The sequence below is a fragment of the Cebus imitator genome, unplaced genomic scaffold (genome assembly GCF_001604975.1).
Source record: "Cebus imitator isolate Cc_AM_T3 unplaced genomic scaffold, Cebus_imitator-1.0 Scaffold84, whole genome shotgun sequence".
NCBI lineage: Eukaryota > Metazoa > Chordata > Mammalia > Primates > Cebidae > Cebus > Cebus imitator.
Window position 1 is genome coordinate 647,468 of NW_016107399.1, and position 23,586 is coordinate 671,053.

The following is a 23,586-nucleotide window of genomic DNA, read 5'->3' on the forward strand; positions in this document are numbered from 1 at the left end:
AGAAGCAGTGTTGAATAAAGTTCAATATATGACATCCACAAGTATTTATTCATTCAATAATCAACTATTGAAGGCCAGGCATGGTGGCTCACACCTGTAATCCTAGCACTTTCAGAGGTTGAGGCAGGTGGATCACTTGAGATCAGGAGTTTGAGACCAGCCTAACCAACATGGTGAAACCCCGTCTCTACTAAAAAAATACAAAATTAGCCAGGCATGGTGGCACACCCCTGTAATCCCAGCTACGTGGGAGGCTGAGGTAGGAGAGTCACTTGAACTTAGAAGGTGGAGGTTGCAGTGAGCCGAGGTCACCCCCTTGCACTCCAATCCAGGTAACAACAACAAAACTCTGTATCAAAAAAAAAAAAAAATTCCAAAAAACAAAACAAAACAAAAATACCAGCTATTGAGAAATTATGTGCCAGATCCACCAAAAACAGAACAAAACAAAAAGCTTCATGTTTTCATAGTTATTTATATGCTCTTACAATATGTTAAGATTGAGCCTTTTAATCTCCCACCTTTTCAAGAATATAATAATAGCTAACTACTATTGAGAGAATATTATGTGGACTAACCACTTCACATTCATTCACGTCACACAGCAACCCAATGTTGTAATCAATGCTCCTTTTCTCATGTTATAGGTAAGAGAACTGAGTTTGTGAGTTAAGTGTTTTGCCAGGGCTACAAGAACCTGGAGGTGGGACTTGAGTACAAGAGTGATTGACTTTAAAATCTCTAATTCCACAGCCTGTCCTCTTAATCACCGTGCACTGTTGCATCTCAAATATGTGGCTATCTGAAGATCTTGGCTGGAGTCATGTAGCTAGTAAGTGACAGGAAGATCTGGCTCTAAAGACACACTCTCATTCATTCATGTTATAGGAAGGCAATGGAAGTTGAAATCTAGTACCATTTTATCTTAGGTAAGGAGTGTATTACCCTAGAATGAATTGGAACAAGAATATAGCTCTAGTTTGGGGAAGTTTAAAGAAGGCCTGATAGAAGCAACTTTTTAATTTAGAGATGCCATACAAATACCTTTCCTAGCCAGCTTTCTTCTCATTCCTAAAAAAATTAAAAGGTGAAGAAAAATAAAACTCATCAGAATGGTTAAAATTCCATACAGAGAGTCTTCTCTGGAGAGTTTGAAAGCTTGTCATTCTTAGGAACATGCTATTAAAAGACTAGTATTTCTTGGCTGTCACATCCCCTAAACCTTTATTAATTACCACCTTGGCCAGATTATGACAGCCAGTTGGGGAAGCCAAGCTAGGATAAGGAAGATATGCAATATACAGCCTGTGGAGACACTCAAATAATGAGAGGCCACCAGCCAAACCCCTTTATTTCTGCCAAGTACTGCCTAGGACCTTCTCTATCCTAGATGGAGGACTTAATGGAGACATGCTGCACAATATATGATCTCCAAAATAGCTTTGCAAGTCAAGATTTCTTGTTGATTAGGGACAAAATCTTCCAACAGGGCTAACACTGGTGTATCTGGTACCTTTGCACAGGAGACAAAGGGAGGACACGTATATGGCATCCCTGCTGGCAAATAATATGTAAATAACTTGATTGAAATAAAGCTAACTCCCCTACCTATAGGCAGTAAACTGATAACGGAACAATGCTGTCAGTAGATGTAAAGGGACATCAAGTTCAGAGAAAAGCAGTCTTAAAAAGACATTTTACGTGATTATTATCTTTACTTTGTCTTTTTCCTGATCCTATCCATCCTTTTTCACTTTGCCACAGCTCACCAAACCAAGTCAGTACAACCATGAGCTCAGGTCACATGGACTCTAAGGTTGTGACCTGTAATTCTTACTCTTCCCTTGGTCTATTGCCAGATGTTCTTTTATCTCTGCAGGTATCAGCATGCCCCTTGAGAAAAGACTTTTAGGAAGAGGACCACTAAAATGAAAGGGCACATAGACAAGTCCCTGAAACAGTTTCAAATCTAAGGTTTCGGTGGCTCAAGGACTTTAAAAATTCTTCTTCATTGGACTCTTAGAACAATTTTAAAATGTAAGGTCATATTATGTCACTTTACTCTTAAATATAACTTTCAGAGAGGTGAAGTTGCTCATTCGGCTCAAGAAAGTTCTTTCAACTTTTACTCAGTGGACATTGCATTACATCATGCTGCCTCTCATTAGAAAATAAGAAACATGAATCTCACGATACTCACCAGTGTGATTGCTGAACCAGCTTCCAACCCTTATACTTGCCTTTCTTCCTTTATCTTCTCATTCTGACCCTGGCTTGTTGTCATAACTGGTGCTTGTGCTTACTAAAGTCAGATGGAGAAAACATTTGCTAGGAAAAGGCCCTGAAAACCATTGTTTTTATTGGGAATTTTTTCTTAATATTTAAAAATACTCTTTACACTAAGTGACGGAATGAATTTTAGGGTCTTTTAGTGCAGTAGTCTAGCAAAAGTTGGCTTCAATAATTTTTGTAGAATTACATTGAATTGAATTAAACTGAGTAAAGGTCAGGCTTGACACTTAAACAGAAATTCAGAGTCAAAAGTGCCAGCCAGCCTGAGCATTATAGCAGAGACAATCTGGCCCTAGCTTTTGCTAGTTTGAAGAGTGTTTTAATCTAATCTTGCATATGTTTTCAAAAATCAGCAAAACTGCCAAAATTCTGTTGGCATTGCCTTTCCCCAATTCACTACTGCCAGTCCCACACTCTCTGAACATGCCTGCTTCTCTGTTCCATCAGTGTCCTAGCCTACATGAACCAACACTTGCCTGCATAAAAATCCATTGCATTTTGTCTCAGATCAAATCTTGTAACTTCAACCAAAAAGGAGGAGGAAGGAAGGGCTGAGAAGAGTTAATTTAATTTCAGTCTCTGAAATTCAGTGTGCTCCTACTAACTAACCTGCCTGCTGTGTGTACATGGTAGGTGATGAGGAAAGCAGGAGAAAAGAGAAAGAAGGGATGGGAAGGGGTCACAGAGGAATTGAAAAGGGAAACGATCTTTTCATATGAGAGTAGAAGGTGGCCTCTTCATATTCAATCCAATTCCCCTTCCTCCATCTACATTCAACAGGAGGATGCATTTTAGATCCTTAAAATGCATCTTCCTTGTGTTTTTATTTATTTTTCTTAACTTTCATTGACAGTTTTTCATTCTGCTTTTCATTTTGTTTACTGAGCACATTGCCTGTTTATTTGCCTCTCTTGGACTAGGGTACTGGGGTGAGACAAACTAAATCTTGTTGAGTAGATTTTTCTGGGCTATGTGGGACTGCACTATCTGTTACTTACACATTCTGCTATAAGAAAGGTGGATAAAGAGTTAGAGAAATCATAAACAGATTTTTTAAAATCATCTACCAGCAAGTGATTGCTAGAAAAAAAAAGCAGCCATGATCTCACTGGATAGAAAAGAAGGTAGATGCCTAGATGCCTAAGGTCCATCAAGGCTCTCCTAGGAAAGTATGAGATGTGCTATTTTCCAGAAAAAAAATGACCCACACTTGGTTGGGATATCCTGGAGATTTGGGCTAGACAGGAGAAGGAAGACAGGACTAGCTCCAAATTTATAGAACGGAATGCAAATTACAAAGGGTGATGTGTGAAGCACTATCTGGGACCAAAGCCAGGTGAAAAAGACAAGAAAGTCAATGAACCAAAGTAGCTAGAGAGAGAATAAGAATCTATCAAGTACAAGTGAATGAGTCTATCCATATTCGCAGTGATAGGGATAATTATTACCGTAAACATTTCAGGAAAAAAAGTCACAAATTAATATGTGTGAACCCATTCACAAAAAACTCCAAAACCATGCACGCCAAAACCATATATTGTATAGGAATAGAGGCAGAGATGAACTAAAACTATAAATTAAACCAAAAAGCAAGGCAATGATTTCAAATAGCAGTTTACTATAGGACAGGAATGGAATTAGAGAGAGCCGTAGAGGTAACTTTGAATACTTTGGTAATATTTTATTTTTAAGCTGGGTTTTGGGTATATGGATTTTATTTATATTTTAACTATACACGCACATTAATGTTTTTTGTATGTAATATATATATGTTTGTGTTTGTATGTGTACATCTGTGTGTGTGTATCCAAGAGACCAAGAGATAAAATCTTGTGAACCATACTTAATTAAGGTGTGTGAACTAAGAAGGAATTTAGAAACTGCAAGCTGGGAAATGCCTTGAGTCATAGAATATAGATATGGCCCTTTTAATAGGGTCATATTTAATTAGTTTTGTGCATGGGCAGGAAGAGTGCTGTTATAATCAAAGATCCCATTGGATCATGAAATATGAGATAAGAGGAAGAGAATCTAGAGGTAAACAGGAAAAAAAAGAAAAAAGTGAAGCTTAGATTTTAAAAGTTTGTTAAAAAATGCTCCTTTAATCTTTTCATCATACTGTATAATTACCTGCTCCCTAAAGATTAATAAAATACGTATTTATTTTACAACAAAGCCTATACCTCTATGGCACTTGGTAGGTACTCTTAAAAAATACAGAAATAAGTCAGCACTATTATACATTTCACCCTGGTTGAGACTTTTTGTAAAATGTAGGTTGGCTCAGTCAGGTACATTGCATGGTGGAACCTCAACATCAAAATCTGGAGAGGACAGGAAGAACTTGGGACTAGGTACCATGAAGCTTTGGGATAAGGACCTATGGGAGCATGGCCTTGACCCCTAAGCAGACCACCGGCAGATCCCATACAGAGTGTGGAAGAAATTTGGCAAAGCCAAATGTTTGGGGTAAATCTTGCTATTGGAGTTGGGATGGGTTCCACCTAGGAGGCAGGACAAAGAAGTGCCAAGAATTAAACAGGCACTGAGATTATACCTGTATCAGTCTGTTTTCACACTGCTGATGAAGACATACCCAAGACTGGGTAATTCATACAGGAAAAAGAGTTTAATGGACTCACAGTTCCACGTGGCTGGAGAAGCCTCACATTCATGATGGAAGGCAAGGAGGAGGAAAGTCACATCTTACATGGATGGCAGTAGACAAAAAATTAAAAAGCTTGTATAGGGAAGTTCCATGTTATAAAGCCAACATATCTCATGAGACTTATTGACTATCATGAAAACAGCATAGGAAAAAACTAGCCCCTTTATTAATCACCTCCTACCAGGTCCCTCCCACAACATGTGGAAATTAAAGATGAGATTTGAGTGGGGACACAGCCAAACCATATCTACTGCTACAGATTTACAGATGTTAGCAGAAGACACTGGACACCTGAGTCATGGATTAGAGGCTCACAGCAATAGCAGTAGCCAGAACATCAACATTTGTGCTAGGTTCCCTGATGCTCAGTTCCCAAGAGCAATGCAAAGAGGGCCACGTGTCAGCTGCACATGCAATGAATTCTGTAACAAGAGAGAAACTGTGTTTAGGAACCTAAGAATGCCTACTCATTATTCCAGACACTTCATATGATTCACATGAAGGTGCTGGATCTAAGACACTAGGGTTTTTTGCTCCAGAAAAATTTTCTGGAAGACATGGAAGGAACACCAATGCTGAATTCAATATGACCCATAGAGAGTGGGTCAATGGTTATCTCAATGCTAATCAGTTTGACTTAATAACGGAAGGCCCTTTGCCTAATATATTCTTCTGGGCGAGGTATTTTAGGATTTTTGTATTGTCATGGATATTTTCAAGAATTCAGTAATAGCAGACATTAGATTTCTATCTACCAAGGAAATCTGGGAGGTTAGAGCCCAGACTGAATTTCAAGAAAACAAAACAGGTGAAAATGTATTGCTTGCTAGTTCTGTGATATAGAATGATATCTGTAAGAAACCCATGTGAAAGAAGGGGGAAAAGGCAGGTAGGAAGCATTGTAACTTTATATTACACAAGTATGTAGGGCTGAAATCTAGTTCCTGAGATTATAGATCTGTTGGTCAGAAAACTTATTCCAAATGCATAGATAATATTGTAGGACTTCTTATATATTGCATATTCTTGTCAGGATGGTTCAGGCTTACAAATGAGGTTGGTCTGAAAACACTTACCTATCTAATTATAGGAAGACTAAATTAGGGATATAAAGGAAAGAAAGGATTAAGGCAAAGACTAAAAGACTTTTCTCTGTGGCTTTCATACCTACCATGAATTTTAGACTCGGATTATCTGGGAATTGGTTTATAGTTGTTTGTCAATACTTCACAAAAGCTATAATCAGCAAGGGTATGAGTCAACAGAACCCAAGTCACTCTTCAGAAGATGGTGTAATCTGATGGTTTAAAACATTTTGGGGGCAAAGAACATTTAGAATGTGTGTGAAAGCTATGGAACTTCTCTTTGGCAACTCCATTAAATTATATCTGCAATTTAGGGGCTTTCAGGGTCCCATGGACTTTATTCAATAAGACTTTTCCGATTTTGGGTGTTCTAGAAGAATTTTAGAGTGCTTATGAAAATGTAGAATCATATGCTCTACAACCAGAAAGAAGAGTACACTGGATCTAGAATAGGAAACTGAATGTAATCATTTCAGGAATAATTGATCAATTCTGATGTAATTGAGCCATGTATCACACTGGAAGAAAAATATCCTCAATATTCATGCCCCCACACCACCCAAAAAACACAAAACATTCTCTAAATGCTAAATGGCTTTAAGACTACTTATAAAGTAAGTATTCTTCGCAAGCCAAGTTCCCCCCTCCCTATATGTCCTCAGTATCTCCTAGACTGGAATTAGATTCCGAAGTAATCCTAGCTCAAGGTGAAGTTGGTGAGGTTTGGTGACAGAATCAGGTGCACTGAAACCGAGGGATTCTTTACTCATAAATTCCAGATGGAAGCCACAGCATTTCCCCACCGGGCATATTTGAGTTGCAGGGCACATGGGAAGCAGAAATCTGAAACTCCATCCAAACTGTCTACTCCCTTTTTTAGCCTCAACAATACCAGTGTGGTTAGTCTGCTTACATGTGAGTCTAAATGGAAAATAAATCTATTCTTTCATTTCTTGTTTACCTTGGATCTAGAAGCTGGCAGTAGCTCATCAGTTTTCTGCAAAGAATTCCACTTTATTGTGAAGCCAGCTGCATGGCCTTTGCATCCTATAATAACATCTTCATAGACAGCCACAGCAACAATTGTGTAAAGCAGCCCCTGATCCATGATTATCCTGCAATGATTATTTGTGGTTTCGTCAGTCACTTCCTAAAACCGGATCTTTCTGGCATCTTTCCACCCCATGTTGTTCTGTGTGAACTGCAGCTACATAGCTAGAGCTTACAGCCATCTTCAACACATATCTGTGGTGTTTATAATAGGGAAAATCCTGTGATTTTCTTCATTTATTCAGTGTACCATATAGGATATGATAGTATGTAATGTGAGGGAGTTGAAATGCCAAAGGGAAAAGTTATCAATAAATAAGAGTTCTAATAAAGATATCCTGTAACTAGATGGCAATGCATAAATGTGTAAGTCTTGCTTTCACTTGTTATTTTAAAACGTTATTCTGGGAAGATTGAAAGTGAGATGTGAAGCAATCAGCTTGGCTGATTAGAAGGGTCCAGAACAAGAGAATCTGGCTATGCAAGATGGTTCTGAGAGATGCCTTCTATTGATTAAGTAAGAGGTTAAAATGAGGCAGGAATGAATGCCTTCCTAGAAATGTCAGGAAACAGGTTTCTGATCCAGAGGAAACATTTTCAGAAGTTGTCTAAGGCAGAGAAGGTAAACTAAGTACCTCTTAGGAAAGATTGATTAAGCATATCAGAAAATTTTTAAGAACCACATTAGTTACAGGAGTCCACAACACTGATAATGCTAACTGTTCTCATTGATTTATTCATTTAGTCAGTCATTTTACAAACACTAATCAGGTACCCACTGTTTGCTAGGCTCCTCAATAACTACTGTAAATACAGTGGCAAACAAGACAGAAAACATTCCTTCTGTCATAGGCTGTACAATGCAGCATGAAAAAGAAAGAATTAGAGAGGATGTTTAGAATGAGGAGGTATATAGAGAAAATCAGTAACTCATGTATCCATTGAACAAATATGACATTCACAGTAAGGAGACTTAATTTCATTTAGAATTTTGAGGAAAGCGTACTCAAAAGTAAAGTTAAATAATAAGGATAAATATGGATTTCTGAATGGTAGGAATGAAATGGTAGAGAGGTAGGGGCAGGATTTGGAAAGCAAAGGAAGTGAAGGAAGTGTATTCTAGGCACAGTGAATAGTACTGCCTAATAGTTGAGAGAGTTGGGGTTTTCAAGGAGTAAAAGATTCCAATGGTTAAGACATACATTGTATCGAGGGAAACTGAAAAAGAATGAGATTGAAGAAGTCAAAATTGAAATTATAAATTTTTACTTATAATCCACTTAATCAGCTTTTTTATTCAACAAATACCTCATGTAAAAACAAAAAGCTATAAAGAATAGGAATAGGATGATATATTTTGTTTAAATACCACATTATATAATTATTTACTTCATTTGAGCCTCACCCCAAGCCTATGGTAAGATAAAATAATCTGTTTGGGACTTCTGACCTAAATATATAAATAAATATATAGTTATTTATTGATAACGATATAATAAATTTGTACTGTTTCAAGCTGCTAAATATGTGGGAATTCTTATGGCACCAATAGGAAAGTAACACAATTTTGTGTGGCAAACATTTATTTCTGTTTATTAGTCCATAGTATTCCACTGTATCAATATTTTCGATAATTTATTAATGCTCCTGTTTATAGGCATCTAAGTTGTTTCTTATTGTTCAACTATTACAAATAAACCTGTGGTGATCATTCTTTTACAAGACTTTTGTCATCATATGCTTTCATTTTTTTACTGGAAAAGTACCTAGGGGTAGAATTGCTGGATTATATAGTTGGCATATGTTTACTTTTAAAAGAAATTGTTGAACATTTTTTCAAAGTAATGGAACTATTTTATCCTCCCACCAACAATCTATGAAGTTCCAGTTGCTCTACATCTTTGTCCACATTTGATGTCCTTCTTTTTCATTTTAAATGTTCTGGTGAGTGTGAGTGTTTATATAATCTGGATACAATTCTTTGTGAGATGTATGTATTATGGACATTTTCTCCAAGTTTGCTGTTGCCTGCACTTTTTCTTAATGGCATTTTTGGATGAGAGAAAGTTTCAATTATGAAGCCTAATTTATCAATTAGGTTACTAGGATCTAATACTCCTTTGTCTAAACCCAAGTTTCACCTAGAAAAGCTTTAAGGTTTTGGCATTTATATTTAAGTCTATAATCCATTTCGAATTTACTTTTGTGTATGTAGTGAGTATCATTGCTTTCTTATAGATAACCAGTTATTTTAGCATCATTTGTTGAAAAGAATTTTGTTCCTCATTGTTCTGGTGCATTATCAAAAAAATCAAATGTCATATAACTCTATTTCTGTGTTAACTCTTTTACATTCACCAGTTTTCCAAGCTTTATGCCAGTATCACTTATCATGATTTTTTTGGCTTTGTAGAAATGCTAAAACCAGGTAGTAAATAATTGCTTTTTCAAATACTTTTTGTGAACAATATGCTTGCTTCCATATATCACATTTTGTATTTTGTATACTTGATGTATTGCATTTATATTATCATTCAGCAGATGCTTACAATGCTTTGTTTTACTTCTTTGGCCATTGTTTGGACCCACCTTGTTTAATTTCCAAATGCTTGAGGATTTTACACATACATTTCCTTTATTGAATTCCAGCTTAATTTTATTCTGGTTAGAAAACATTCTCTATATGATTTCAAATTTTTTTAATTAAAGAGATTTGTTTTATGGTCCAGTATAAAGTCTATCTTTCTGAATGATCATGTGCACTTGAAAAGAATGTTCATTCTATATTTGTAAGATTTTTTTTAAGGTTCTATGAATACCAAAAAGATAATTAATGCTGTTATTTGAATCATCACTTCTCTTTAGCCTGAATAAGTGTTATTTCTTGTAGTATAGGTTTTAGCTTTCTTTTATCTAAAATATTTTCATTTTTAAAAATATTCTTAAGCAACATTTTTGTTACATATTAAATTCTGGGTTGGCAATTTTTGATATAAGTATTTTAAAGCTGTATTTTATTATCTTTGGCTTCCATAATTTCTGATTAGAAGTTAGCCATTAATTGTTTTGTTGTTCCCCTTCATGTAATTTTTAAGTTTTGTGGTTTTTTTTCAGCTTTCAGGATTTACTCTTCATCTTTATTAATTTTTGACACAATGTACCAAGGCATGACCATTTTCGTGTGTATTTTGCTAAAGGGTCATGGTGTATCTAGAATTAGTAAATATGAGTCTTAAGTGGAATTTGAGACACATTCAGCCATTACTTTCCAAAATATTTTTCTTGTCTCATCCTATCTCTCCTTTCCCTTGGGACTCTGATTGCATGTATGTCAGTCTAACATTATCTAATAGGTCCTTGACATTTTATATGCATGTATATATACTCATTCTCAATGGTATTTGATTTGTGCAATTGCTATTGATGTGTTAGTTTGGTGCAAAAGTAATTGCAGTTTTTGCCATTACTTTTGCACCAACCTAATAGCTAACGTTAATGAAGATGACAGTGGAAATGTTTAGTTAACCTATTTAAAAAAGAAATTCTAATATATTTCTCAGTTCTAGAATTTTCCCTTTTTTTTTTTCTTTTTGATACAGTCTTGCTCTGGTGCCCAGGCTAGATAGAGTCCAATTACACAACCACGGCTCACAGCAGCCTCTACTTCCTAGGCTCAAGCGATTCTCCCACCTCAGCCTCCCTAGTAGCTGGGACTATAGACACAGGCTACCATGCCTGGGTATGTTTTTAAATGATTGTTTGTATAGATAGATAGGGTCTCACTATGTTGCCAATATTGGTCTTGAACTCTTGGGCACAAGAAATCCTTTTGTCTTAGCCTCCCAAAGTGTTAAGATTACAAGCATAAGCTACTGCACCCAGCCCTGGTTCTATTCTATTCCATTTATTTATCTGCCAATATTCCCTAAATTTTTCATGTATTGCAACCCTATTTTCTTATATTTCATTAAAAATAATTTTATTAACAACTTGGGAAAGCTTTCCTGCTCACTCCAACAATTTTGTAATTTTAGAATTGGTCCCAGTTGTTTATCTTTTCTCTTGAGACTAAGTCACAGTTGCAAATGTGAGGTAATTTTGAATTATACCTCACCTTTATTAAGTTGCTGAAACTTTGAATTTTTTTTTTTTTTTTTTTTTTTTTTTTTTTTTTTTTTTTTTTTTTTTTTACAGTTAGTGTTGATTTTTTATTGTAGCAAGCACTTAAGCTGGTTGGAACTGCAGTTTTTCAGATGATATTTTCTTTTTCTTTTTCCTTTTTTTTTTTGAGACAGAGTCTCACTCTGCTGCCCAGGCTGGAGAGCAGTAACACAATCTCAGCTCACTGCAACCTTCACCTCCTGGGTTCAAGTGATTCTCATGCCACAGCTTCATGACTGGCTGGGATTACAGATGTGCCAACTGTTGTATTTTTAGTAGTGACATGGTTTCACCAAGTAGGCCAGACTGGTCTTGAACTCCTGACCTCCAGTGATCTGCCTTCCTTGACCTCCCAAATTGCTGGGATTACAGGCATGGGCCACTGCACCTAGCCCAAATGATATTTTCAATCTTATTTCAAATATCTGTCTTTATCTGAGCTTCTTTTTATTTATTTTTATTCATTTATTTATTTTTTGTAGAGATGGAGTTTTACCATGTATCTGAGGCTGGTCTTGAACTTCTGGGCTCAAACAATCCACCTGCCTCTGCCTCCCAAAGTGCTGGGATTGAGGGTGTGAGCCACCACACCTGGACTTATCTGACCTTCTTAGTATGTGCTTCATGCATGCGTCATTCAGAGGTAAGCCAAAGATTGTCAAGCAGAATTTGGAAATCTCCTCTCTATTCTTTCCTTCAAGGGAGTCTATGCCCCTCTCTCACTTCAGTAGCCAGTTTTTCAGCCCTGGTCCTCTGGTGGCCCAAGCAAGAAAACCTGTAATTATTTTTTATTGTTACCTCCAACACCTACACCATTTTGACTGTGCCTGCCTGCATGCTAAGAGTAGTAACAACTACCCTCCTCTAAGTACGGACACCCTACCAGGAGCTATTTCTGTTCACTTCAGTGCTGTCGGACAGCTGCTTGTTTGTATTAATGTGTATCTTCTTTTGTAAAATGTCTACTCGTATCTTTTGGCCATTTTTAAATCAGATGTCAGATGGATAGTTTGAAAACATTTTCTCCCATTCTGTGTGTATTGTCTTCATTTTATTGTTTCCTTTTCTTCACAGAAACTTTTTAACTTGATGTCCATTTTTGTTTTGGTTGCTTATTCTTGTAGGGTATTACTCAAGAAATTTTTTCCCAGACCAATGTTTTAGAAAGTTTCCCCTGTGTTTCCTTGTCGTAGTTCCATAGTTTTAGGTCTTAGATTTAAGTCTTTAGTCCATTTTGATTTGATTTTATATAAGGCAAGAGATAGGGGTCTAGTTTTATTCTTCTGCATATGAATATCAGTTTTCTTAGTACCATTTATTGAAGAGAGTGTCCTTTTCCCCAAAGTCTATTCTTGGCACCTTCATCAAAAATGAGTTTACTATAGATGTATAGATTTGTTTCTGGGTTCCCCAATCTGTTCCATTGGTCTATGTGTGTCTGTTTTTATGACAATATCATGCTGCTTTCGTTACTATAGCTCTGTAGTATAATTTGAAGTCAGATAATGTGATTCCTCGAGTTTTATTATTTTTGCTCAGGATACCTTAGGCTCTTCTGGGTCTTTTGTGGTTCCATATATATTTTAGGATTTTTTTTTTCTACTTCTGTGTCACTGACATTTTGATAGGGATGGCATTAAATCTGTAGATTGCATTGAGTAGTATGGACATTTTAACAATATTCTTTCAATCCATGAACATGACGTATCTTACCATTTTTGTGTGTATGTCCTCTTTAATTTCTTAAATTAATGTTTTTATAGTTTTCACTGTAGAGATCTTTCACTTCTTTGGCTAATAACTAGATATTTAATTTTATTTGTGGCAATTATAGATGGGATTACTTTTTCAGATTATTCACTATTTACATATAGAAATGCTACTGATTTTTGTATGTTAATCTTATATTCTGCAACTTTACTGAATTTGTTTATTCATTCCCATAGTTTTTTGGTGGAGTCTTTAGGTTTTTCCAAATATAAGATTATGTCATCTGCAGACAAGGATAATCTGATTTTTTCCTTTCCAATTTGAATGCCCTTTGTTTCTTTTACTTGTATGATTGCTCTTGCTAGAACTTCTAGTACTATGTTAAATAATAATGGTGAAAATTGGCATTCTTGTCATGTTCTGGATCTTAAGAGAGAGGGCTTTCATTTTTTTTTCTCCTTTTAGTATGATATTAGCTGTGGGTCTGTCAGATATGTCTTTTATTATGTTGAGGTATGTTCCTTCTATACCTGGTCTTTTGAGGGTTTTTATCATAAAGGGATGTTGAATTTTATCAAATGAATTTTCAGTATTAACTGAATTGATTATATTATTTTTATCCTTCATTCTGTTGATATGATCACAGTGATTGATGTGCACATATTCCACCATTTTTGCATCCCTGAAATAAATCTCACTTAGTCATCATGAGTGATCTTTATAATGTGATGTTGAATTCAGTTTTCCTGTATATTGTTGAGGATTTTTGCATCAATGTTCACCAGGGATATTGGCCTAAAGTTTTCTTTTTTGATACGCCTTTGCCTGGTTTTGGTATCGGGAAAATACTGGCCTCATGCAATGCTTGGAAGCATTCCCTCCTGCTCTATTTTTTTCAGAATAGTTTGAGTAGGATTGGTATTAGTTCTTCTTGAAATGTTTGGTAGAATTCAGCAGTGAAACTCTCAGGTCCTGGGCTTTCCTTTGCTGGGACACATTTTACTATGGCTTTAATTTCACTACTTGTTCAGGTTTTGGATTTCTTAATGGCTCTATCTTAGTAGGCTCTATGTGTCTAAAAATTTATCAATTTCTTCTAGGTTTTCCAATTTATTGGCACATAGTTATGCATAGCAACACCTAATAATCCTTTGAATTTTTGCAATATGGGTCGTAATGTCTCCTTTTTTGTCTGTGATTTTATTTATTTGGGTCTTCTCTCTTTTTTCTTAGTTATGCTAAAGGTTTTTCAATTTTATTTATCTTTTCATTTTATTAATCTTTTTTAATTGTTTTCTTCATTACAATTTCATTTGTTTCTGTTCTGATTTTTAATATTTCTTTTATTAATTTTGGATTTGGTTTGAAGCTTTTCTTCTTTTAGATGTAAGCACTTACAGCTATAAACTTTCCTCTTAGTACTGCTTCCACCGTGTAACATAGATTTTGGTATGTTATGTTTCCATTATCATTTGTAGCCATCACCACTGAGACTGTGCTGAGTCAGATCTGAAGCCAGCACGGCACTGGGTCTCACCCAGGGCCTACTGTAACCACAGCCTGGCTACTGCCTACAATCACTAAAGAGCTTAGGACTTAAGTGAGGGATCCAAGATGGCCAATTAGACACAACTCCAGCACACAACAGCCAGCAAGAGAGATGCAGAAATCCAGATATCTCCTAGCTCCAACCAAGGTACCAGGTGCATTTCAACGGGTCTGGTCTGGGTGAGCAAAGCCCACTCAGGGCAGACTGAGGCGGGGAGGGGTGCTGTTTCACTCAGAAAGTGCATCTGACTGGCGAGTCAGAGGCTCCCCTCTGACACTCTAGTCCAGATACAGCAATTCCCCCAAAGCTTCAGCAATACACAGAACAGAGGATCTTTGCCAGACAAGTGTTGAGAATTACAAGCGCAGAGTTGAATAAGAGACTGTGGACTGAACTCTATCGCCTGGAGAAAGAGGGAGCTATAAGCGGGAGCAGCTCAGCGGGCCCCTACCCCATAACAGGAGAGAGAGGAAGCAAAAAGGGGGAGATGGCCGGGTGTGGCTGGTTGGGTCCCTACTCTGCCCCACAAACCCCAGAGACCTGAAGCTCTGACTCTAGTGGGTTGCGTACCAAGTGCCACAGTCTGAGATGAACCCTGCATGATCCAGTCCAGTGGAGGAAGGCCACAACCCACCTCTAGAGGTAAGGGACTGGGCTACATGTTTTAACAAAAAAACACAAAAGCCTACATAACAACAGGACTGTGTTCTTGACAACCCAGCAGTGCCTATAAGTCAGCAGAAGAGGTGGGCCTAATCTCCCAGTATAAACAGACACAGGAAGCTTCCCTAGTAACCTGAAGGAGTCCCTAGAAAGCCAGTAGCGCCTCCACAGGCAGACAAGTGACCTCATCAAGCAGCTCTCTGACAACACAGCCAGGTAAATCCACAAAGATCGGAAAAAACCAGCTCAAAAAAGATGAAACCATCAAAGACCAGAACACCTCTTCTCCTTCAAGGGATCACAACTTGACCGAGGAATGGGACGAATTGACAGAAACAGGCTTCAGAAGGTGGATAATAACAAACTTTTCTGAGGTAAAGGAACACATTCTAACTCAATGCAAAGATACCAAAAACCTTGAAGAAAGGTTAGATAAAATACCACCTAGAATAACTAGCTTAGAGAAGAACATAAACAACTTGATGGAGTTGAAAAACACAGCATGAGAACTACATGAAGCAAACACAAGTTTTAATAGCCGAATTGATCAAGCAGAAGAAAGGATATCAGAGATTGAAGACCAACTCAATGAAATAAAAAGAGAAGGCAAGACAAGAGAAAAAAAGAGTGAAAAGAAATAAACAAAGCCTCCAAGAAATATGGGATTCTGTGGAAAGACCTAACGTACACTTGATCGGTGTACCTGAATATGATGGGGACAATGAATCCAAGCTGGAAAATGCACTCCAGGATATTATCCAGGAGAACTTCCCAAGCCTAGCAAGGCAGTTCAAATTTCAAATTCAAGAAATACAGATAACTCCACAAAGATATTCCTGAAGAAGAGCAACCCCAAGGCACATAATCATCAGGTTCACCAGGATGGAAAGGAAAAAAATGCTCAGGGAAGCCCATCAGACTCACAGCAGATCTCTCAGCAGAAACCCTGCAAGCCAGAAGAGAGTGGGGGCCGATATTCCACATCCTTAAAGAAAAGAACTTTCAACTCTGAATCTCATATCCAGCCAAACTAAGCTTCATAAGTGAAGAAGAAATAAAATCCTTTATAGACAAGCAACTGAGAGATTTTGTTACCACCAGACCTGCCCTACAAGAGCTCCTGAAAGAAACTCTAATCATGGAAAGGAACAAGTACCAGACATTGCAAAAGCAAACCAGTTGGCAAAGACCAAAAATGCAATGAAGAAAATGAGTCAACTAATGGGAAAGAATACCAGCCAGTAACAAAATGGCAGGATCAAATTCACACTTAACAATATTAACATTGAATGTAAATGGCCTAAATGCCACAATCCAAAGACACAAACTGGCAAACTGGATAAAAAGTCAGAACTCATCGGTGTGCTGCATCCAGGACACCCATCTCACATACAAAGACACACACAGACTCAAAATAAAGGGATGGAAGAAGATTTACCAAGCAAATGGAGAACAAAAAAAAGCAGGGGTTGCAGTGCTAGTCTCTGATAAAATGGACTTCAAACAAAGATCAAAAGCAATAAAGAAGCACAATACATAATGGTAAAAGGATCAATCCAACAGGAAGAGCTAACTATCCTAAATACATACACCCCCAACACAGAAGCACCCAGATACATAAAGCAAGCTCTTAATGACCTAAAATGAGATTTAGACTCCCACACAATAATAGTGGGAGACTTTGACACTCCACTGTCAACATTAGACAGATCAACGGGACAGAAAATTAACAAGTATATCCAGGACTTGAATGCAGAGGTGGACCAAGCAGACCTAATAGACATATACAGAACACTTCACCCCAAATCTACAGAATATACATTTTTCTCAGCACCACATTGCACTTACTCTAAAATTGACCCCATCATTTGGAAGCAAATCACTCCTCAGCAAATGCAAAAGAACAGAAATCATAAACAGTCTATCAGACCACAGCACAATCAGACTAGAACTCAGGATCAAGAAACACACTCAAACCCGCACAACCACTTGGAAACTGAACAACTTGCTTCTGAGTGTCGACCAGATAAACAAACAATGAAAGGAAGGCAGAAATAAAGATGTTCTTTGAAACCAACCAGAATGAAGACACAACTTACCAGAATCTCTGGGACACTTTTAAAGCAGTGTTGAAAGACAAATTTATAGCAATAAATGCCCACCAGAGAAGAGACGAAAGATCTAAAATCAGTACCCTATCATCAAAATTGAGTAGCAAGATTAAAAAAACTAAGATCAGAACAGAACCGAAGGAGATAGAGACACACACACAAAAAAAAAACCCTTCAAAAAAAAAAATCAATAAATCCAGGAGCTGGTTTTTTTTTTTTTAAAGATCAACAAAATAGACCACTAGCCAGATTAATAAAGAATCAAATAGATGCAGTAAAAAACGATAAAGGGGTTATCACTACCAATTCCACAGAAATACAAACTACCATCAGAGATTAGTACAAACAACTCTACTCACATAAACCAGTAAACCAGGAAGAAATGGATAAATTCCTAGACACTTGTACTCTACCAAGACTAAACCAGGAGGAAGTTGAAACCCTAAATAGACCAATAACAAGGGTTGAAGTAGAGGCAGCAATCAATAGCCTACCAACCAAAAAAAGTCCACATCCACACAGGTTCACAGCCAAATTCTACCAGACGTACAAAGAGGAGCTGGTTCCATTCCTTCTGACACTGTATCAAACAATACAAAGGAGGGAATCCTCCCTAACTCATTTTACGATACCAACATCATCCTGATACCAAAACCAGGCAGAGACTCAACTAAAAAAACTTCAAGCCAATTAACGCAAAAATCCTCAATAAAATACTGGCAAACAGATTGCAACAGCACATCAAGAAGCTTATCATGACCAAGTAGGCTTCATTCCGGGGATGCAAGGCTGGTTCAACATACACAAATCCATAAATGTAATCCATCACAGAAACAGAACTAAAGACAAAAACCACATGATTATCTCAATAGATGCAGAGAAGGCCTTCAACAAAATTCAACAGCTCTTCATGGTAAAAACTCTCAATAAACTAGGTATTGACGGAACATATCTCAAAATAATAAAAGCTATTTATGACAAACCAACAGCCAATATCATACTGAACGGGCAAAAGCTGTAAGAATTCCCTTTGAAATCAGTCACTAGACAAGGATGCCCTCCCTCACCAGTCCTATTCAACATAGTATTGGAAGTTCTACCCAGAGCAATCAGGCAAGAAAAAGAAATAAAGCGTATTCAATTAGGAAAGGAGGAAGTCAAACTGTCTCTATTTGCAGATGACATGATTGTATATCTAGAAGACCCCATCGTCTCAACCCCAAATCTTCTCAACTGATAAACAACTTCAGCAAAGTCTCAGGATACAAAATCAATGTGCAGAAATCACAAGCATTCCTATATACCAATAACAGACAGTCAAATCAAAAGCAAACTCCCATTCACAATTGCTACAAAGAGAATAAAATACCTAGGAATACAACTAACAAAGGATGTAAAGGACCTCTTCAAGGAGAACTACAAATCACTGCTCAGTGAAATAAGAGAGGACACAAATAGATGGAGCAACATTCCATGCTCATTGTTAGAAAGAATCAATATCATGAAAATGGCCATACTGCCCAAAGTAATCTACAGATTCAACGATATCCCCATCAAGCTACCAATGACCTTCTTCACAGGACCGGAAAAAAAACACTTTAAACTTCATATGGAATCACAAAAGACCCTGCATAGCCAAGACAATCCTAAGCAAAAAGAACAAATCTGGAGGCATCACACTGCTGGACTTCAAACTATACTAGAAGCCTACAACAATCAAGCATGGTACTGGTACCAAAACAGAGACATACACCGATGGAACAGAACAGAGACCCCAAAAGAAACACCACACATCTACAACCATCTGATCTTTGACAAATCTGGCAAAAACAAGCAATGGGGAAAGGACTCCATGTTTAATAAATGGTGTTGGGAAAACTGGCTAGCAATGTGCAGAAGGCAGAAACTGGAGCCCTAACGGTTAACTTACACTAAAATTAACTCCAGATGAATCAAAGATTTAAACATAAAACCAAACACCATAAAAACACTAGAAGAAAATGTAGGCAAAACCATCCAGGACAAAGGCATAGGCAAGGACTTCATGACTAAAACACCTAAAGCAATGGCAATAAAAGCCAAAATAGACAAATGGGATCTAATTAAACTCCAGAATTTCTGTACAGCAAAGGAAACCATCATTAGAGTGAATTGCAAAAATGTTTTCCCATTCTGTTGGTTGCCAATCTACCCATCTGACAAAGGGCTAATATCCAGAATCTACAAGGAACTAAAACAGATATATAAGAAAAAAACATAACCCCATTCAAAAGTGGGCAAAGGATATGAACAGACACTTTTCAAAAGAAGACATATATGAGGCCAACAAACATATGAAAAAATGCTCATCATCACTGGTCATTAGAGAAATGCAAATCAAAACCACACAGAAATATCATCTCATGCCAGCTAGAATGACAATCACTAAAAAATCTGGAGACAACAGATGCTGGAGAGGACATAGACAAATAGGAACACTTTTACACTGTTGGTGGGAGTGTAAATTAGTTCAACCATTGTGGAAGACAGTATGGAGATTTCTCAAGGATCTAGAAACAGAAATTCCATTTCACCCAGCAATCCCATTACTAGGTATATACCCAAAGAACTATAAATTGTTCTACTATAAAGACACATGCACACGTATGTTCATTGCAGCCCTGTGTACAATAGCAAAGACCTGGAACCAACCCAAATGTCCATGAGTGATAGCCTAGACAAAGAAAATGTGGTATATATACATCATGGAATATTATGCAGCCATAAAAAATGATGAGTTGGTGTCCTTTGTAGGGATTTGGATGAATCTGGAAACCATCATTCTCAGCAAACTGACACAAGAACAGAAAGCCAAACACCGTATGTTCTCACTCATAGGTGGGTGTTGAACAATGAGAACACGTGGACTCAGGGAGAAGAACATCACACACTGGGGGCAGTTGAGGGGTAGGGGAGAGACAGTGGGGGATGGGGAGATAACAAGGGGAGAAATGTCAGATATAGTATGCACCTAAAGTAACATAAATAAATTTTTAAAAAAGAACTTAGCACTCTACGATCAGCTGGTAGAAAAACCAGAAAGGTTTGTGCCTTTCCTTCAGGGCATTGAGTTCCTTCAGACTCTGGGCAGGTCTAGAGATACTGTCTGGGAGCCAGGTATTGGAGTGAAAAAAACAGACATTTACCTTGTATGTTGTATTCTACTGCAGCTAAGCTGGCCCTCAAACCTCAGACCAAAATCATTCTCACTCTTCTCTCCTCTTTTTACAGGCAGTGGAGCCTCTCCCGATGGCCGCCACCACCACCGGCCCACAGAGATTTCTGCCAGGCCACCATCAATGCTTACTGAAAGCCCAAGGGCTCTTTAGTCAGCTCAGCAAATTCTCCCAGACCTGGGACTCACCCTTCAAGGCCATGCAATCCCTTGTGGCCCAGGACCGGTCTATAAATGCTGTCCAAGAGCCTAAGCCTGGGACTTAGTGACCACAGGAACCTCCTTGGTGCTCTACCCATTGTAGCTGATCTGGTACCTAAAGTGCAAGACAAAGTTCCCCCTTTCCCCACTCTGTTTTTTCAAGCAGAAGGAATCTTTCACTCAGGCCACTATAGCTGGAAATGTGCTGGGTCTCACCTGATGCCAGCACATCTCTGAGTCTCACCCAAAGCCCACAGTGTACTACCTAGGTATTGCTATTGGTTATTTAGGGCCCAAAGGCTAGCTCTTTAGTCAGCATGTGACTAATCCTGCCAAAACCATCCTTCCCTTCAAGGCACCAATCTCCCTTCTGGACCCGGGTATGTCTAGAAACATCATTTGGGAGCTAAGGCCTGGAATGGGGTCTCAAGAATCTGCCTGGTGCCCCATCGTCTTGTGGCTGGGCTGGTATCCAAGATTCAAGAGAAAGTTCTCTTTACTCTTTGCTCTCTTCTCCTCAAGCAGAAGGAAGGAATCACTTTTGTTGCTATGAGCTATTCTGGCTGGGGTTCAGGGAGGGATGGTCCCAGCACTCCTTTGGCTGCCTTAGCTGGTGTCTCACTAGGTCCCATGCCAGCCTTGTCCGCTGGCTTTAAGCTCAGGCCAGCGCTAGTAGTTGCCTAAGAATTGCAGTTCTTGTGTCCTACACTGCCTTTGAAGTTTACCTGGAACACCCCAGAGCACTTTAGTCCATGGTGGTGAGGCTTGCTAAGAGAAGTTCCAACCACTAGGATGAGTGATTTCCTTCAGGCTAGGGCTGGTCCAAATGCTCCCTCCATGGTTGGGCACTGGCTGGGCCTAGCACAGCTTTGCCCTCTCTGCGACTGGGCGGCATTGAGTTCAATGCTAAGTCCTCCAGTTGGTATGCTCTCCCTCCCTCAAGTGCACAGATTCTCTTTTTCCCCCTGTCACTGCTGCCATGGGTATAGGGAAGGGGTGGCATCAGCAATTCAAGACTGTTCTCTCCTACCCTCTTCACAGGTGCCAGCATGTATATTATCTTGCCTAAGTTAAATTTTAACTAATAGAGCATTCCCAGCAGTAGTGTGCTGGGAAATATTTATCAAATGGCTCCATGTAGGAGAGAAATCAGATTAGTAGTGCTTCACAATTGCTGTGATGTAAATACTCCCACCATGGTGAATTTCTAACTACCAACATGATATCACTGGATATGTAAGTAAGATGAGATGTGAACAATCAGCATGGATGAGCTGAACAGACTTTGGCATGCCACTGTTTACAACACAGCTTATGCTCAGAAGTCTATTTTCCAAATTAATATAGACCACAGATGGACAAACTTTTTCTGAGAAGGTCCAGATAGTATTTTAGGTTTTGCATACCACATAATTTCTCTCTCAACTGTTCAACTCTGTCATTGTAGTGCAAAATCAGTCATAAGCAAACATGTTCGTGAATGGGTATAGATGTGCTCCAATAAAACATTATTTGCAAAGACAGATGGCAGGCCAAATTTGGCCCATGAGCCATAATCTGCTCACCTTCTATAGACCACAAATGACTGTAGACCCAGAAGTAAATTCAAAGCAAGACAATATTTCTTTAGAGATTCAGAAGACTCTTTAAGCTATTGTTATACTTCAGATGTATGGCTATGAACATTTGTTATTACTGCAGCATCAGCGTGTAGAAATGTGGGTTAAAGGGTGCCTAAGCCAATAGAATGCAGGCTAATGAAGTGTTTACTCAACTCTATTGTTTAGTAAACGCAGGTATGTTTCTATCAGATCTATTAATTCTATCACACTAGAAAATGTGAGCAGATTGTAGAAAATATAAAAGACGGTAAATTCTATAGGGGTCTGGCTCATACTGAACCTATCTGCAAACTTATTTACATGATATATGAATTATTTATCATAACACATATCGTTCTTAGTGAGTATGGGTATACATGTCTATCTTTTGCTAAAAGTTTTCTTAACCAAGATGCAGACTTCAGCACTGACTGATATGCTTTACCGGGGGCTGTCTTAATAATCAATTTTTACAGATTACAATGCTTTGGATCAGTGGAGTATGGAACTGTAAATCCTTTGGGAAATATGGTCCCAGCAAAGCAGCTCTGAAAAAGCAGGCACATAGGCAATTGCTACAGTAGGGTTCTATTCACTTTCAACTCATCTTTCTTTCCCAAAGAATCAATTATTTCCCAGTTTAGTTCTAGCACTCATAGGTGGAGACAAAAAGTTTGAGTTCCATAGTGTTTTTCACCTCACTTTGATAGCATTCTTATTTTCTAGGAACTTGGTAAAAGACACAGGGACCAAGATATAAAAGCTCCAATGTGCTTAATGACTGTTAAAAAGCACTTAACATTCCACTCTCACTATGTCAGTATTGAATGAGCAACTGAGTCATTAATTCCATGAAGGCTCCCTGTCCCTTTATTCCGTACAATGTGGCATGGTAACAGTGAAGCCAGACAGGTCAACAAGGAGGTTCAGCCCTTGCCCCTTCTTCAGTACACACAGCTGAGCCTTAACTAATCCCCAAGAACCTTTCTGGTAGCAAATTCTTCTATGAATCATGATAGGACTTGATATTCCTATAACACCCCTTTATCAGGGAACTTGCATGTTACTGACATTTATCTCCTTAATCTCTCGGGTCCTTGAGGGCAACCTCTATGGAGCCAATCCCCTTCAAATGTGGGAAAGCTGAGGCTCCAGGGAGGAAAAAAAAGACTTGTCAAGACCTGTTATGTCATTCATTAGGAAAAAGTAGATTCGTATTCCGGTTGTTATAAGAGTGATAGTCATAGCCACAGCTAGAAACATTTTCTCTGCAATGTTTCC

The 23,586-nt window shown here is 38.1% G+C and overlaps 1 long non-coding RNA gene across 1 annotated transcript in view; it reads right to left on the bottom strand.

Moving 5' to 3' along the window:
* LOC108308286 overlaps positions 1–22,977 on the bottom strand; it is a 42,774-nt gene extending 19,797 nt beyond the window's left edge. Inside the window, exons 1-2 of the long non-coding RNA XR_001826862.2 lie at positions 22,751–22,977; positions 7,007–7,160 (exon numbers count right to left, since the gene is read on the bottom strand). This is a non-coding gene — a long non-coding RNA (uncharacterized LOC108308286). The remainder of the gene's footprint in view (positions 1–7,006; positions 7,161–22,750) is intronic.
* Positions 22,978–23,586: the final 609 nt, after the last annotated feature.